The following is a 14,212-nucleotide window of genomic DNA, read 5'->3' as shown; positions in this document are numbered from 1 at the left end:
CGAGGGCCGAGCGGCAAGGGAGTTCGCAGAACGTTCCCTGCGCAGGCGCAGGGGATGCTCTGTTACTTTTGGGGGGATTTAAGTATCCCCCGGTATTTTTTTCAGGTTTTAAGATTTTTGTGCATACCTGGGGATTGTCCCAAGTGTGCACAAAACTCTCCCTCCCCCCCAGGTGCCCCCGATGCGCGGATTTAGGTATCCGCACACAGGGGGCATCTTCGGAATTAGATATATAGATACACATCCCAAGGGCCTACATATGCATAAAACCTGCTGATAGTTCCTCTGGGCAAACTCTTGTTTTGACATTCACCTAGTGAGGGGCTGATCTTTTCGCTGGCATTGGAAGCTTGAAGGGTTGCGGCATAAGGAAGGGTTGGATGATCCCCCCCCCCTTGCATGGTGCTCAAATGTTATTTGCAGAATCTTTGAATCAGCCTCAAGATTTATTTATGTTGTACTCTCCATGAGAAAAGCTAACATACAAATATAAAAAACCAATCTAGATCACATAAAAATGTTAATATTTAACAGTACACTGGAAACACCCTGTCTACATTAAAGGCCTACATATATATATCTGAGCTTTTATGAGGTGACTAAAGGTAACAGGTCATGAGCTAGGCAAACTGTTGTGGGGAAGGCTTTCCATAATCGAGATGTCTCTGAATGGGTCAGAAGAAAACATCTTAAATCAGAAGGTGGGAACACAGTGGGTAGGCCTCTGATGCTGATTTTAGCTGACAAGTAGGTTGATATGACAAAAACACAGGTTAGTTAAGAACCTGCACCTTCAACTGTGTCTCAACTGGCAGCCAATGAAGATGTTTTAAAATTAACAGAATATGCCCCATTTAGTAACAACCTAGATTTGAGCCCAATAGCACCTTAGGGACTATATGACAAAGGGAGCTTTGACTCTCAAAATTTATACCCTGAAAATCTTGTTGGTCTTTAAGGTGCTACTGGACTCGAATCTAGCTGTTCTACTGCAGACCAAGGTGGCTACCCTCTGAAACAGTTAACTAGTTGCTGCCTTCTGCACCAGCTGAAGTTTCCAGCTTGTAAAGGCTGTTCCATATAGATAACCTGGATGTTATCAATGCAGCAATAATCATCCAGATCTCTCTTCTCAAGGCAAAGATGTAGGTGGTATCTGTTGGAAATTTGTGAGTTGCAAGGTCTAGATTCCATTCATTATAGGGTAAATCTGTTGTTTACTTCAGTGCTATTGTTTAGACTGAACTGGAAGGGAAACCTGGCACAGAGCCAATGCAAGTGAAGCCTGGGAAACGGAGTAACACTGTTTGGTTAATGTAATCAGGTGACTTCCTTCTAGGGGTCACGAAGAAGGTGATTCTCCATTGTTGTGTGACCATGTGTTTGTAGCTGTAAGATGTAACAATGTAGCTCTAGATATCTCTGTTTGTAGGTTTCCTGTGTACCTTTTACCCTTAGAAATAAAGATTTTTACATAGAAAGAAATGTCTCCTCTCCAGTGAAGCAAAGATCCATGGCAAACTCTAAAACTATGAGTATTTAAGTATTTTTGCCTATTTTCCCCAACAGCACCACCAAACAGAGTTGGGCAAAGGTACCATGTAACACAGAGGAGATCTGATACTCCATTTGTAGACACGGATATAAAAGTAACTCAGGCTATGATCACGTAGGGGAACTGAAGTCCTTTCTACAACTTGATTACTCCTCAGTCCCTGATTAGCTACATTATTGACCATCAGTGCCTCACTCTTGTCTGAATTAAGCTTATTTATTGCCTTGAATCTACCCCATTACTCCCTCCAGTCACTAATTCAGGCCATCCCTCCATTCATCTGATAATGAGAAGTGTTGTGTGTCATCAGGATACTAATGATATTTTACTCTGGGTTCTCAGATGACTTTGCCTAACAGTTTCATGTAGATAGTAATCAGCATAAGGGTCAAGACAGAGGGACTACACAGCAAAGATGTCATGAAGTTGAGTTGCTGTTCCCAGAATGACCTTCTGGAATGGATGACTAAAACAGGACTGCAACCACAGAAGCCCAGCACTCCCAACACCTGACCGGTCCAGAAGGATACTGTGATATAAGATACCTGAAAGTTGTTGAGTGATCCAGTAGAGTTAACGGGGTCCCCCTCTCCTGTTTCCCTCTGACAAAGGTTATCAATAAGGTTAACCAAGGCACTTTCAATCACAAAATCAGGTTGGAAACGAAATTAAAACAGGTCTAGATAATGCAGGTTTCCAAAAATGCTGGAATTGCACACCTACCAACCTTGTTGAGGTGGGCAAAGGAACCAAGAGTTCCCACTGCTTCATCTTGTACTAAGGGAGATTATTAAACTCGTAACTATTTAAGCCCATCTGTTATGAGACAAACCCAATCACTATCTGTAGAGGCAGATAACCAGTTCTAGCTTAGAATTCACAAGCCCAGATTAGTTTGAGTTTGTTTCTACTTTCTTCCTATGTGGTCTTAAATTGATCTGTTACAATTTTATCTTCACCCTTTCTCAAAGGAACTCAGGACAGCATATATGAGTCTCTCTCCTCCATTTTATCATTGCAAAAGACTTGTGGGGTAGGTTATGTTGAGAGAGGGGGGGGGGCCTGTCCCACTGTGCTCAATGTCTGAGTGGAGATCTGAACCCAGGTCTCCCAAGTCTGACACTAACTATTACACCACACTGTGTGTGTTAGAGAGACAGTGGCTTTCAGTCTGGAGGTTTGGTGTTAGCTGGGAAGTTGATTAGCAAGTCTCTAGGTAATACATGGCAAAAGTCAGACTCACTTTGTTTTGGTCTGAACAAAGAGTAATTACTTCCCTTGGAAAGCTCAGGTCCCATGTAGTAACCACAAAGGCTTGATACAGACAACATGCCTTCACCAATCATGTTGAAGGGGGAAGGGAGGGCAGGGATGCCCACCCAGTTTCTCTCATGGCACCAGAGTGACTGAACAAGAGACAATAGCCAGTGCTTTTGCAAGGCCACACAACACACAGCTTTGTGCTGCTGCGGTTGGCTTTCCAGCTGCAGCCGAATGACACCAGCTTCACAACTCCGTACGCATTAGCACCGTAGTAGAATTGTACTTCATCCCTGTGAGGGCAGAAAGCGCCACTCTCTAGTGGCCTCATTTTCTTTTTCAATAGATGCATACACCATGGCTCTTCATTTGAAAGAAGTGCACTCTTGGAATGGAATGGCAGTTATTCATGTCCACAACAAAGGTTTCTTAAAGACTCACAAAATGGAAGCCCCCCTTCCCAAGTCTCAAGCATGAGGAAGGTAAGAAATGGGTACACTTTACCCAAAGGTCCCAGCTGGATGCGAGCACATTGATACGATATGATCTTTTAATGACATCTCAATGGGAAAACCCCAGAAAATTTCAATAGGAAAAAAGAGAACAGTTTCTTTCATGACAATTGAAATTGTATATATAGGACCAAGGAGATGGCTCCATGTTACAGGTTTGTATCAGGTCCAGAGAAATAGTGATTTTTTTTGAAAATAAAGCTTCTACCCCATAGGGCATTATTCTGACTGAGTCACACATTCCTGAGGAAACTCTGGACATGCCCCAGTCTTTACACCCAGAATTGCCTCTTCACACATCACAGAGTACACAGGTTGAGGCTGGTTCCCACCCTGTGTCACATGTAACACAAGGATTTGTCAAAAGGACTTGTGTAGTGCCTGATTACGGTCAGGCCCATGATGCATGCGAAGAACTTCAGCCTCCCCCTACTGCACACCATTTTTCCAGCCTGAAATAATCTGAGGAAGGGGGCACTAGTGGGAGTGCAAAGGCAATTCCTGCGTATGGGATTCCATATCCAACCTGCATACTCTCTCTGTCTGCACCAGAAAACCCTTGAAACAGTTTCTTTAGCTATTCTGTAATGATTCTATATAGATTACTTAGCTCAGTGACCCAATTCCCTTACCTATAACCCTTGTTGTGGTTAGAAGCGCAGATGCTATCTGGGAGAACCGGGTTTGATTCCCCTGTCCTCCACATGGAGCTGCTGGTGTGACCTTGGGTCAGTCACAGTTCTCTCAGAGCTGTTCCTTCAGAGCTCTCTCAGCCCACCTACCTCACAGGGTGTCTGTTGTGGGGAGGGAAAGGGAAAGGAGATTGTAAGCTGCTCTGAGACTCCTTTGGGTAGTGAAGGGCAGGGTATAAATCCAATCTCCTCCTCCTCCTCCTCACATATTCATTTTGTTTGCAGGAATAGCCTTAGCAGCAAGGAGTCAAAATATAACTGAGTTCCATAGCAACAAAGTTCAAAGCTGGTCAGAGTTCTTGCAGTCCAGAGTCAGCTCACTCCTTAGTAATATTTGCCTGACTATCTGCTACAGTTCTTTCCAATAATGGAATGTCCCCACACCAAAATGTCACTTTATTGGCAAGCCACTGCAGCATCTCAAAGTTTCCCTATCTGGCCATTGGCATTTGAGTTGTAAACCAAACTGGAGAGTATTCCCACCACAGAAAGCTGCAAATGCCAAAAAAGGAGGAGGAGTTGGATTTATACCCCGCCTCTCACTTGGAGTCTCAGAGTGGTTTACAATCCCCCTCCCTCCCTCTCCCCACAACAGATTAGAGTCCACGGCTCTTACACCAAACTGGCTCTGGCGTGTGTGTGTGTGTGCGTGCGTACACACACATACACACACGGTTGTGGGGTTTTGTTTTTGTTTTTGCAGCAGCTACATTTACCAAGTTATTGAAAAGATCCTCAGACTTGACAGGGGAATGAGTTGCTTATTCAGGGAGAGAACTGCCCTTCACTTAAGTACCTCAATGTAAAGCCCTCACAGGCATTTTCATTAGGACAAGTAGTCCTTTTAAGGAGGGCTGCCTGTCAAAACCCATCTCTAAGTTGCAGCTCCATCAGGGACAACTGATTCCTCCCCTTTTCAGAAAGGTCATTTCATTACAAGTGCTCAGACAGATTGGGACAGAAGACTGAGGTCAGTATGATTGTTTTAGAATAGTTAGATAGTTTAGAATAGTTAGATGACATCTCCTTCTCCTATGAATGCCTACATTACACCTATTTACTAGGCCATTCCCTATTTTCTGGGTCCAGATAAAACTGTCCATATTTTGTCTTTAGGAAGATGCTTTTTAAAAAAACAAGTTACTGTATACACTCATGGTTCTTCAGGTTTCAGCCTCTTTTCTTAGGTCACCAGACGGGAGGTGAGAATGAATTTTGACTCTAAGGCACGTGTGTGTGTGTGTGTGTGTGTGTGTGTGTTAAGTGCTGTCAAAGTGCTTCTGACTTATACCGACCCTATGAATGAATGTTCTCCAAAGCATCCTGTCATTAACCGCCTTGCTCAGGTCTTGCAAACTGAGGGCCATGGCTTCCTTGATTGAGTTAATCCATCTCATGTTGGGTCTTCCTCTTTTCCTGCTGCCTTCAGCTTTTCCTAGCAGCCGTTCGGAAAATGACTGAGCCAAGCCAGAAATGTTTCCACCGGGCAGTTACGGCGTGTGCAATTTAAATGAATTATATGTTGTCTTCCCTATCCCCTATGAAACATTGTTAGTCCCCTGTCTAAAGAGTAACTGTAAATCACTTTGAGCCCACTTGTGGGGAAAGCGATTCAGCTCTCTCTCCTGCTCCTGCTCAGAGCTCAGCTGGTCTTTTCCAATGACTCTTGACTTCTCATAATGTGACCAAAGTATGAGAGCCTCAGTTTACTTATTTTAGTTTCTAGGAAGAATTTAGGCTTTATCTGGTCTAGAACCCACTTGTCTTTTTGGCAGTCCACGGTATCCATAACACTCTCCTCCAACACATTTCAAGTGAATCAACTTCTCTCTCACACCCATACATAGTAATGGGGAATACTATGGTATGAGTTAACTTGATCTTGGTTACCTGCAACACATCCTTATTCTTAAGGATTTTTTCTAGCTCCTTCATGGTTGCCTTCTCCAGTTATAGGACCAAGTAGTCATTTCAAGTCTTTGCTGTGGTGGAATCTGCATATCTCAAATTGTTAATGCTCCTTCCACCAATTTTCAATCCACCTTCATCTAAATCTAATCCAGTTATCCTTATATTTTTGGCATACAGAATGAAGAAATAGGGAGATAAAATACATCCTTGTCTGATGCTTGTGCCAATCGGAAACCATTCTGTTTCTCCATATTCTGTTCTAATAGCAGCAAGTTATTCTATAAATATAGGCATATCCACAGTAAGATAAAACACAGGAAACTGTTGTGATCAGTTTCTAACACATCCTGCTTCAGAAACAGGCATAGGATGGGGCAATTGTAGCTAAATAAATACAAGATAAGTGGCAGAGAGAACAGTGTACATGTATGTGTACATGTATGTTCAGGCAGTATTATTAGGTGAAAGAACAAACGTTACACAAACATAAGTATTTTCATGTATGGGAAGTCAGAGGGTATGTGACTGGCCTAAGAAACTCAGGTTAGAGGAAAAGAGAAAAGGCCTTGTTCTTGCTCAGAAGGCCTTTACAGAAGTAGAAGCCAAACTATTTTTCACTGCATTTGTAGGCACTGTTTAAGGAAGAAAGGGCAGTCAAAAGCCCTGTGTTTCAGACCACATGTGATTATTTCTTTGGAACAACTATATTTCTAGTCAGTTTACTGCTTCTACGTGCCATATGGGTATGTAAAAGCTACAAATTCCTTTGTTTCAAAAAGGTATCTATGGAAGATGGAAGTGAAGGGAACTGATAGACACACACATATGATGTCACCATGGTAACCAGAAAGTTTTGCCCGAAATACGAGCATCACTGCACGACGTCCCCCAGCATGATGATGTCATTTCAGTGTGACGTCATGGCTGCTGGAGGTGGAGCTTCCCCTACCTGCCAAGTGGCCGGTGGCAGGCATGAGCCTGAAAAATTGGGGGATCCCCCACTCCCACTTGGGGGCTGGCAACCCTGGTTTGCATCATGCCCTACCTACAAGAGGTTAAGCTAAGACCTCTCTGCAAGAAACAGGCTCTCGCCTTCATCTGCCTTTCTGGCCTCTCTTCTGATTCGTGAGCTCCTGGAAAATAGTGTGGTAGATGGCCCATGTGACTGGCTGAGTGAGGCAACTCCTGTGTTTAGCTCAATTAATTCAATAGAAAGACTGGAATATATGTTGTGTTGAGCTGAAGTTCTATGAAGAACTGGGAAAGCAATGGAATAATTTTTCAAGATACAGAGCTAGAGAAAGATTTTTGGGCCAAAAGAATGCCCTTCAGCAGTCATTAAAAGACCCCTGCTGGATAACTAGACCACTTTGGGGTCAGGAAGTGTAATGTATTGAGACTGAAACATTCCAGGACTGTTCTACCAGAGATGGGCTGAGCTTGGAGCCCAAGAAAAATAGCCCACCAGGACTCTGGAAGTAACCAGTCAAGAAGTAATGTTATGTAAATAGCCTATCACTGGGAGTGGGGTTTGTTCAGGTGTGGCAATTGTATGCTATTTAAACAGGGCTGCAGCCCTGAAGTCTTGTCTTGTTCTTGGTGAAATCACTAATAAAGTAGAGCTGATCACTAGACTTGGGGTATGCTCATCCATGGAACCCACTATCTAACAGGAAGCAATTTCCTCCAGGCCAGTTTGGCCAGGGATCCTGGAGGGGGTTGTTTTTGGCCATCTGCTGGGCACAGAGCAGGGGTCACTGAGGGTGTGGAGGGAAGGTAGTTGTGAATTTCCTGCACTGTGCAGGGGGTTGGACTAAATGACCCTGGAGGTCTCTTCCAACTCTGTGATTCTATCAGACCAAAGGTATGTTTACTCCAGTATTCCATATCCAGTTGAAGCAAGCGCATGCTTCTGGGAACCATATAATCAGAACACAAAGGCTATAGCTCGTTCCCGTTTATTCTTCCGTATCAGGAATTCAGAGGTACACTGCCTCTGAATATGGAAGTTCCAGTCCAGAAAAGTGTGTCTCTTGTGTAACGTTCCCTTCACTGCAAATATTCAAGAACTAGAAGAATAAAGAACAGAATGACTCTTTAGTTTCAAGGGTAGTCTAGGGAACAGGTATCCAATAGCAATTCTTATAGAGCTGATTCAAGCAGTTTTGCCACACTAAACAGTATAGTCCCATTATCTTCTCCTGTGTTACTGGTAGCTGGTTGCAAGACAAGCTCCCATGATGCTGGAAATTCTGCCAGGACATAGCATAGGTTCAGAAGGTGACAGTGGGCCTAGACTATGCCTGTTGCCTTTTCCCACTGAGACCCAACACAGCAGTGTCATAGCGTTTTGGCTCTGGATGGCCAGTGGGGCACAGAATGGATTCAGCAAGTGACCTCCCAGGCTACCACTGGCTGTGAGAAAATTGAGCCCTGCGGCATACAGGTCCCCTTCTGGTCAGCTCCCCATAGCTTTGGCAAAGAACCACCCCTGAATGCCTATCAGAATTTCCAAACAGCTCAAAACACTTTTGAGTGCTGTTAGATTGACTTTTGCATTATACTTCTTCTTGTTGTTGTTCAGTCGCACAGTCGAGTCTGACTCTTCGCGACCCCATGGACCAGATCATGCCAGGCGTTCCTGTCTTCCACCGTCCTCTGAAGTTGGCTCAATTTCATGTTCGTTGCATCGATGACACTGTCTAACCATCTCATCCTTTGTCGTCCCCGTCTTCTTTGACCTTCAATCTTTCCCAGCATCAGGATATTCTCCAGTGAGTGCTCCCTTCTCATTTGGTGGTCTTACTTACTGTGACCATATCCCAGGGGTGAAGGGAGAGGCATATACAGTAATACTCAGGGGGCTGGATTTGGCCCTGCAGCCTCCATCTGCTAATCCCACTATTTTTATTTAAAACATTTCCATGCTGCCATTCTACTGAAATAGGATCCCTAAGGTGGCGAACATCAAACATTTCAACATTAAAAACAATGCATTTATACAATAATTCTATAAAAAACATCAGGGCCTCCAAAGATAACTGGAGTGGACACATTCATTCATATGGAAGAAGGTATACTGGCCCCAAGACATTAAAAGGCTTTCAAAGTGAATTAAGAACCTAAAAGGTTAAATACATACAAATAGGAGGGCCCAATCATAAAACCAATAGATATAGAACATTAACATAGATAATACAGGTTATCAAAAATGCCTGTATTTATTACAAATGATTTTAAAACAGTTATAGGCCCAAATGTAGCCTCAATAAGAATCAAAATTGTACAGTATTCACAAACAGGACCTTAGGTGACCCGATGCATTTCGGCCAACTGGCATTCTGCAGTGGTCAAACACAAATAATAAATGTAGGCTCAATGTTGTAATAATAAAGGTATTAATCAATATAGGACCAAGTGAAAATTATATTATGACTAGGAAAAAGGCTCGTTGTGGAAATAAACACAACGAGCTCTAGAAAGAGGCTCTGAGAGGGTGCCCCGGCCTTGGACACTCAGTGTCAATTTGCTGTGGTGACCTCAGCAAGGTATAATGACACTGAGTACACCATTTTCTCAAGAGGAACTGATCTCTGCTACCTAAAGAACAGTTGTAATGTTGAGTGATCTCCAGCCCTCACCTGGAGATTGGCAACGATGGTTCCCCAGAAGGGAATGGTTGGTTTGGAGGGTGGAGTCTATGGCTTTGTACCTGTCCGAGGTCCCACGCCTCCTGAAACCTCACCCTCTCCAGGCTCCATCCCTCACATCTCCAGGAATTTCCCACCTGGAGTTGGCATTGGCTGTCATATGGGGGCCAGGCCACCTCAGCATAAGGATACAGAGCTCACCATTTTCTCCAGGGGAACTGATCTCTGCCATCTGGAAAGCAGTTGTAATTCTGAGTGATCTCCAGCCCTCACCTGGAGATTGGACACATTTTACCTCAGAACAGCAAACTGCTTAGAATGTTAGAGGCAAAAGCCAATCAAGTCGCATATGCAAACGACCTCTGTGTTCCGAGGCAAAGGCCAATGAGGCTGCATATGCAAACAACCTCTGTGTTCTGACTAGCTATGGAGGGGGGGAACAGCAAACTGTTTAGAATGTTGGAGGCGAGACTCAAGCAATGCAGCCAGTGGATAGGGACGGTTTCTGAGTGACACACCAGGGCACCAACCAATTCCAGAGCATGTGGAATGTTCTAGAGAAGTGCCACCACATTCAGCTTTTATATATAAGGGAGATAATTATCAGTGGCTCAAGTCTATGGTGCACAATAGAGGCCTCATATGATATTGCCTTGTGTCCTAATCAGGTGCATATATCTTAGATGGTACTGCAATTATACGCCTTCCTATTTTGGTCTGAAAGGTACAATTTCAAATGCAATCTAGATCTCGTGTATCATAATGAAGTGCAGTCCTCAGCATTCTGGTCGCAGCATTCTGTATCAACTAGACATCCCAGGCAGTCTTCAAAGGCTGCCCAATTTAGAGCACACTGGAGTGATCTCCAGTGATCTAATGTTACCTGGGCACACTCCACATGCACTATAGTGGCAAGATCTTTCTGCCCCATGATGGGCTGCTGCTGGCTCTCCAGCTGAAGCTGGTAAAAAGCACCCCTGGCTACCACTGCCACCTGTTTGTCCAAGGACAACACCATCCAGAACAGGAGATAACCAATTTCCTGGGTTAGACCTTGTCCCCACCAGCAATACCTTCATTTTGTTGGAATTAAGTTTATACCTAAAGTGTGGTTCAGTTGCTTCTCTCCTCACTCTCATTGATGGGATGACCCTAAGGGATGAGGTGGAACAAATTTTATAACACAGTAGAACTTTCAAAGTAGTATGCTAGCCTCCTACCTCTCTATAACTAATATCACATTTTTGGCACCAGTGAATTCCTGTTCAGAAAGATAAATACAGCAAAGCCATTATCAGAAAGAAGGAGAACCAGTACAGAGCACTTCACCTCACTGTGTAGGATAGGCTGAGAGCATCTGCCCTCCCAGCCTCCTGGCTTATCTGTATAACAGATCTAACATAATAAATAACATGGTTCCAGGAAACAACCTGCTTGGAGCAGGCAATAATTGCCCATGGCATAGAATCTCTTTATATCATCACAGACCCAAGTGAAAATAAACATCCCCCCTGGCAACCTCACCTAACCGTGCACTCCCAGAGCGCCTGGGCACTGGGCAGGGAGCCAAGCTCCTTATTGTGTTGCCAAGAACAATTTCAGGGACCCTGCTAGGCTGTTCTGCAATTCTACAAACTTGTGTACAAGGCATGAGTGTGGGGCTGCTGGGAGCTGTCAAACCACAAAGGCACTTAAAAGGAATATGCTCCCTTTCCATAAAGCCACAAGAGTGGGAAATGTGAGCTTTTTTGTGTGTGTTTCCAGGCACCACAAAAGTTGATTCCAGGCCTTTTTAACTACAATGTGGAGTAAAGAAGAGTTTTAAGAAGAAAAGTGAATGCAGTTTACCCTAATAGTACCCTTTCTGGTGCAACTGCATGCTTATGCCACTTTTTGTTGTTGTTGTTCTGGCCCCATACGGTGTCGGTTTGTGCCCTGATTTCTGCATGCATTTTTGTGTCTTTACTTTTCTCTTTGGTTTTTGTTTGCTTGTTTGTTTGATTTTTCCATGAGGCTTCCCCCCAGTTCGTTTGAGACCACTTTTACCCAGATCTTTTTCTGGAAGCTGATCTTGAGTTGGCTTTTTCCTTGCATGTAATGTTTCTGTCAATTTTCTTTGTCCTGCCCACTTCCATGCACCTTCAGCTCACTTTTTGATGACTGGACTGTTGTCATCATCAAGCCACACCCTCTCCTCTCCCCTGCCCTGAAGACAAGGAGTTCCATTTTTTAAAATGAAAATACTGATATATCAAGGTACGGCTGTAATGGTAAGGTCAGGCAGGTTCTCTGGATTCCCAGCTTTCATTTTTTAAAAGAGTAAGTCTCTAGCCCATAACCTTGCTGAGAGATAAGGAAAGTCATAACTCCACAAGGGAAGCAGCTAGAAACTTTTTTTTTAAAATGAAAGCTGGGAATTCAGAGAACCTGCTTTGATGACCACGACACCCTCCTTTGAAAATCCTGATTCTTTAAGGCACATGCAAAAGAAAATAAACTGACACCACAATATGAAAATGCAGAGGGAGGGCAGACATGCAGAAGAACTGTGACCAAACTGATTACAGTGCTTGTGGACCAACTCCCAAGAAAATCAGGAGTAAGTCAAGCATGCAGAAAAGCCCTTAGAGGGATGGGCAAAATCAGGGCATACCAGGACAGAAGCAGCAATGGGTTTATTAACAAAATCAAATTTTGCAAATGCCCAATAACCTTAGGATTGTCTCAGCTGGGAGAGAAACAATATTAAATCAAGAGGATGCACGTATAATTAAATACATTGTAGAACACAGCCTAAAACCATTCATAATTATAACAACAATCCTTAGTACTGATGTAATTTTTAGGCCATTCATAACACTGTAATCTTAAAACAGACTAGTTAGGGATGCTGGTATTGCGGTCCTCATATTGCAGATCAGCAGCTCAGCTTAAGAGGGAGATACCTAAGGCTATAGTCCTATACAGAGTTAAATTCTTTTAAGTCTATTAACTAGGTGGACTTTGAATGGGTATAACTTTGCTTAGGATTGCACTAATGAGTTTTCGGCAGAAGGAAGATGTAAACCAGGATCTTCCCTTTTAAGTCTTAAAATAATTCCAGTTGATATATGAAGGGAGGGTAGGGTTGCCAGGTCCCCCCGGGGGGCGGGGAAACCCCCACCTGAGAGGCCCGTTTCCCGCTGGCCTGGATCAGACCACTGGGGGGAACCCCACCCCCAACGTGTGCGATGTTCCCGGCGTGAAGACGTTGCCCGGAGGTGACCTCATCACGTTGGGCACATTGCGGGGGACGCTCTATCATTCAAGGGAAAACCTCATCATGTTGGGCACATTGCGGGGGGACGCTCTATCATTCAAGGGAAAACTCTATGGTTTTCCCTTGAATGATTGTGGCCCCGCCCCCAACATGCCCGATGCAATCGTGTCACTTTCGGGTGACGTCATCGCGGCGCGTGCACTTTGTGCGCACACAAGAAGACTCCTAGCGAGGTCCAGGACTCCCCCCACTAATTCGTAAGTATGACTTGGCAACCTTAAGGGAGTGGGGAGGAGAAACTATTGCCTTGATAAGGAGAAGAGGGCAGGCACACAACAAATAATTGTAGCATTGTTCACATAGCTGATAATACTAAATTACAACAGCAGCTAGGAAATAATTCAGGTATCTGCACAGTATTTGTAGACACAAGCTAGTCCATGCATTTGTTCTTCACTCACATCAGACTTATCCATGAGGCCTTGTTGAAAGTCTCTAGTGTTTAGTATTTTATCCCCTCCATGCATAAAAACGTAGCTGCAGAGCACTTACCTGTATCATGTGCTATGATATATTGTGGAAGTGATGGTGGTGTGGTGAAATCTATAGCTCTGATTGGCTGAGCAGGCATACTGTTAGCCAAATTGCCTTATTTCTTAATAAATGTGGGGAATTATGAATATTAATTGGCAACAGGCATTAACTATGGGACCAATAACCTATGTATACGGGAGTCCAATTTATCCAGATACTAGAAATAGACAATGAGCCTAGATCTTAAAAAGCAAGACTTCTCTTCAGTGAACTGCTGCTGGCTCCATGTGTTTGCAGGGTCAGGGAGGCTGGCTTGCCTTCTGGCATCAGGCTGCAGAGGTGCAGGAGTGAGAAGAATCGGGTCTTCTATGGGTCCACATCTAGTTAGGCACGTTACTTCAGGACAAGTTTCCCTTGCTTGTGCACATGCCAGCGTTCCAGTAGGGTGGCACAGTCTCATGGCTACCGTTCAGTCCATTGCCCTGGCACACTATTTGCACAGTCCAGCTTTGCAGTCATAGTCCATAACCTTTATAGAAGTTGTATAAGGCGGCAGCATGGCAACAATAACACAACACTTACAGTGTCAGATTAGGGCCTGGGACAACTGGGTTCGAATCCCTGCTCTGTCTTGAAATCATACTGGGTGACCTCAGGCCTGTCACAATCACTCAGCCTAAACTGTTTCACAAGGTGGTTGTTGTGTGGATAAGGTGGAGGAAGGGAAAACAATGTGATAAGCTACTTTGGGAGCCAAATTGGGAGAAAAGCAGAATATAAATTAAAATATAAGGATCATTTTCTCTTCCATTTTATTACAAATCATGAGGTACCTTCAG

At 43.9% G+C, this 14,212-nt stretch overlaps 1 protein-coding gene across 1 annotated transcript in view; it reads right to left on the bottom strand.

Annotated features, from left to right (window-relative positions):
- Positions 1-14,212, bottom strand: part of TSPAN2 (tetraspanin 2) — a 72,587-nt gene that overhangs the window by 41,409 nt on the left and 16,966 nt on the right. The gene's annotated exons all lie outside the window — the stretch shown is intronic.

Source organism: Gekko japonicus, unplaced genomic scaffold (assembly GCF_001447785.1).
Source record: "Gekko japonicus isolate JY-2015 unplaced genomic scaffold, Gekko_japonicus_V1.1 scaffold2588, whole genome shotgun sequence".
Classification (NCBI taxonomy): domain Eukaryota; kingdom Metazoa; phylum Chordata; class Lepidosauria; order Squamata; family Gekkonidae; genus Gekko; species Gekko japonicus.
The sequence above is the reverse complement of the archived record's forward strand: the minus strand, read 5'-3'. Positions and strand labels throughout refer to the sequence as shown.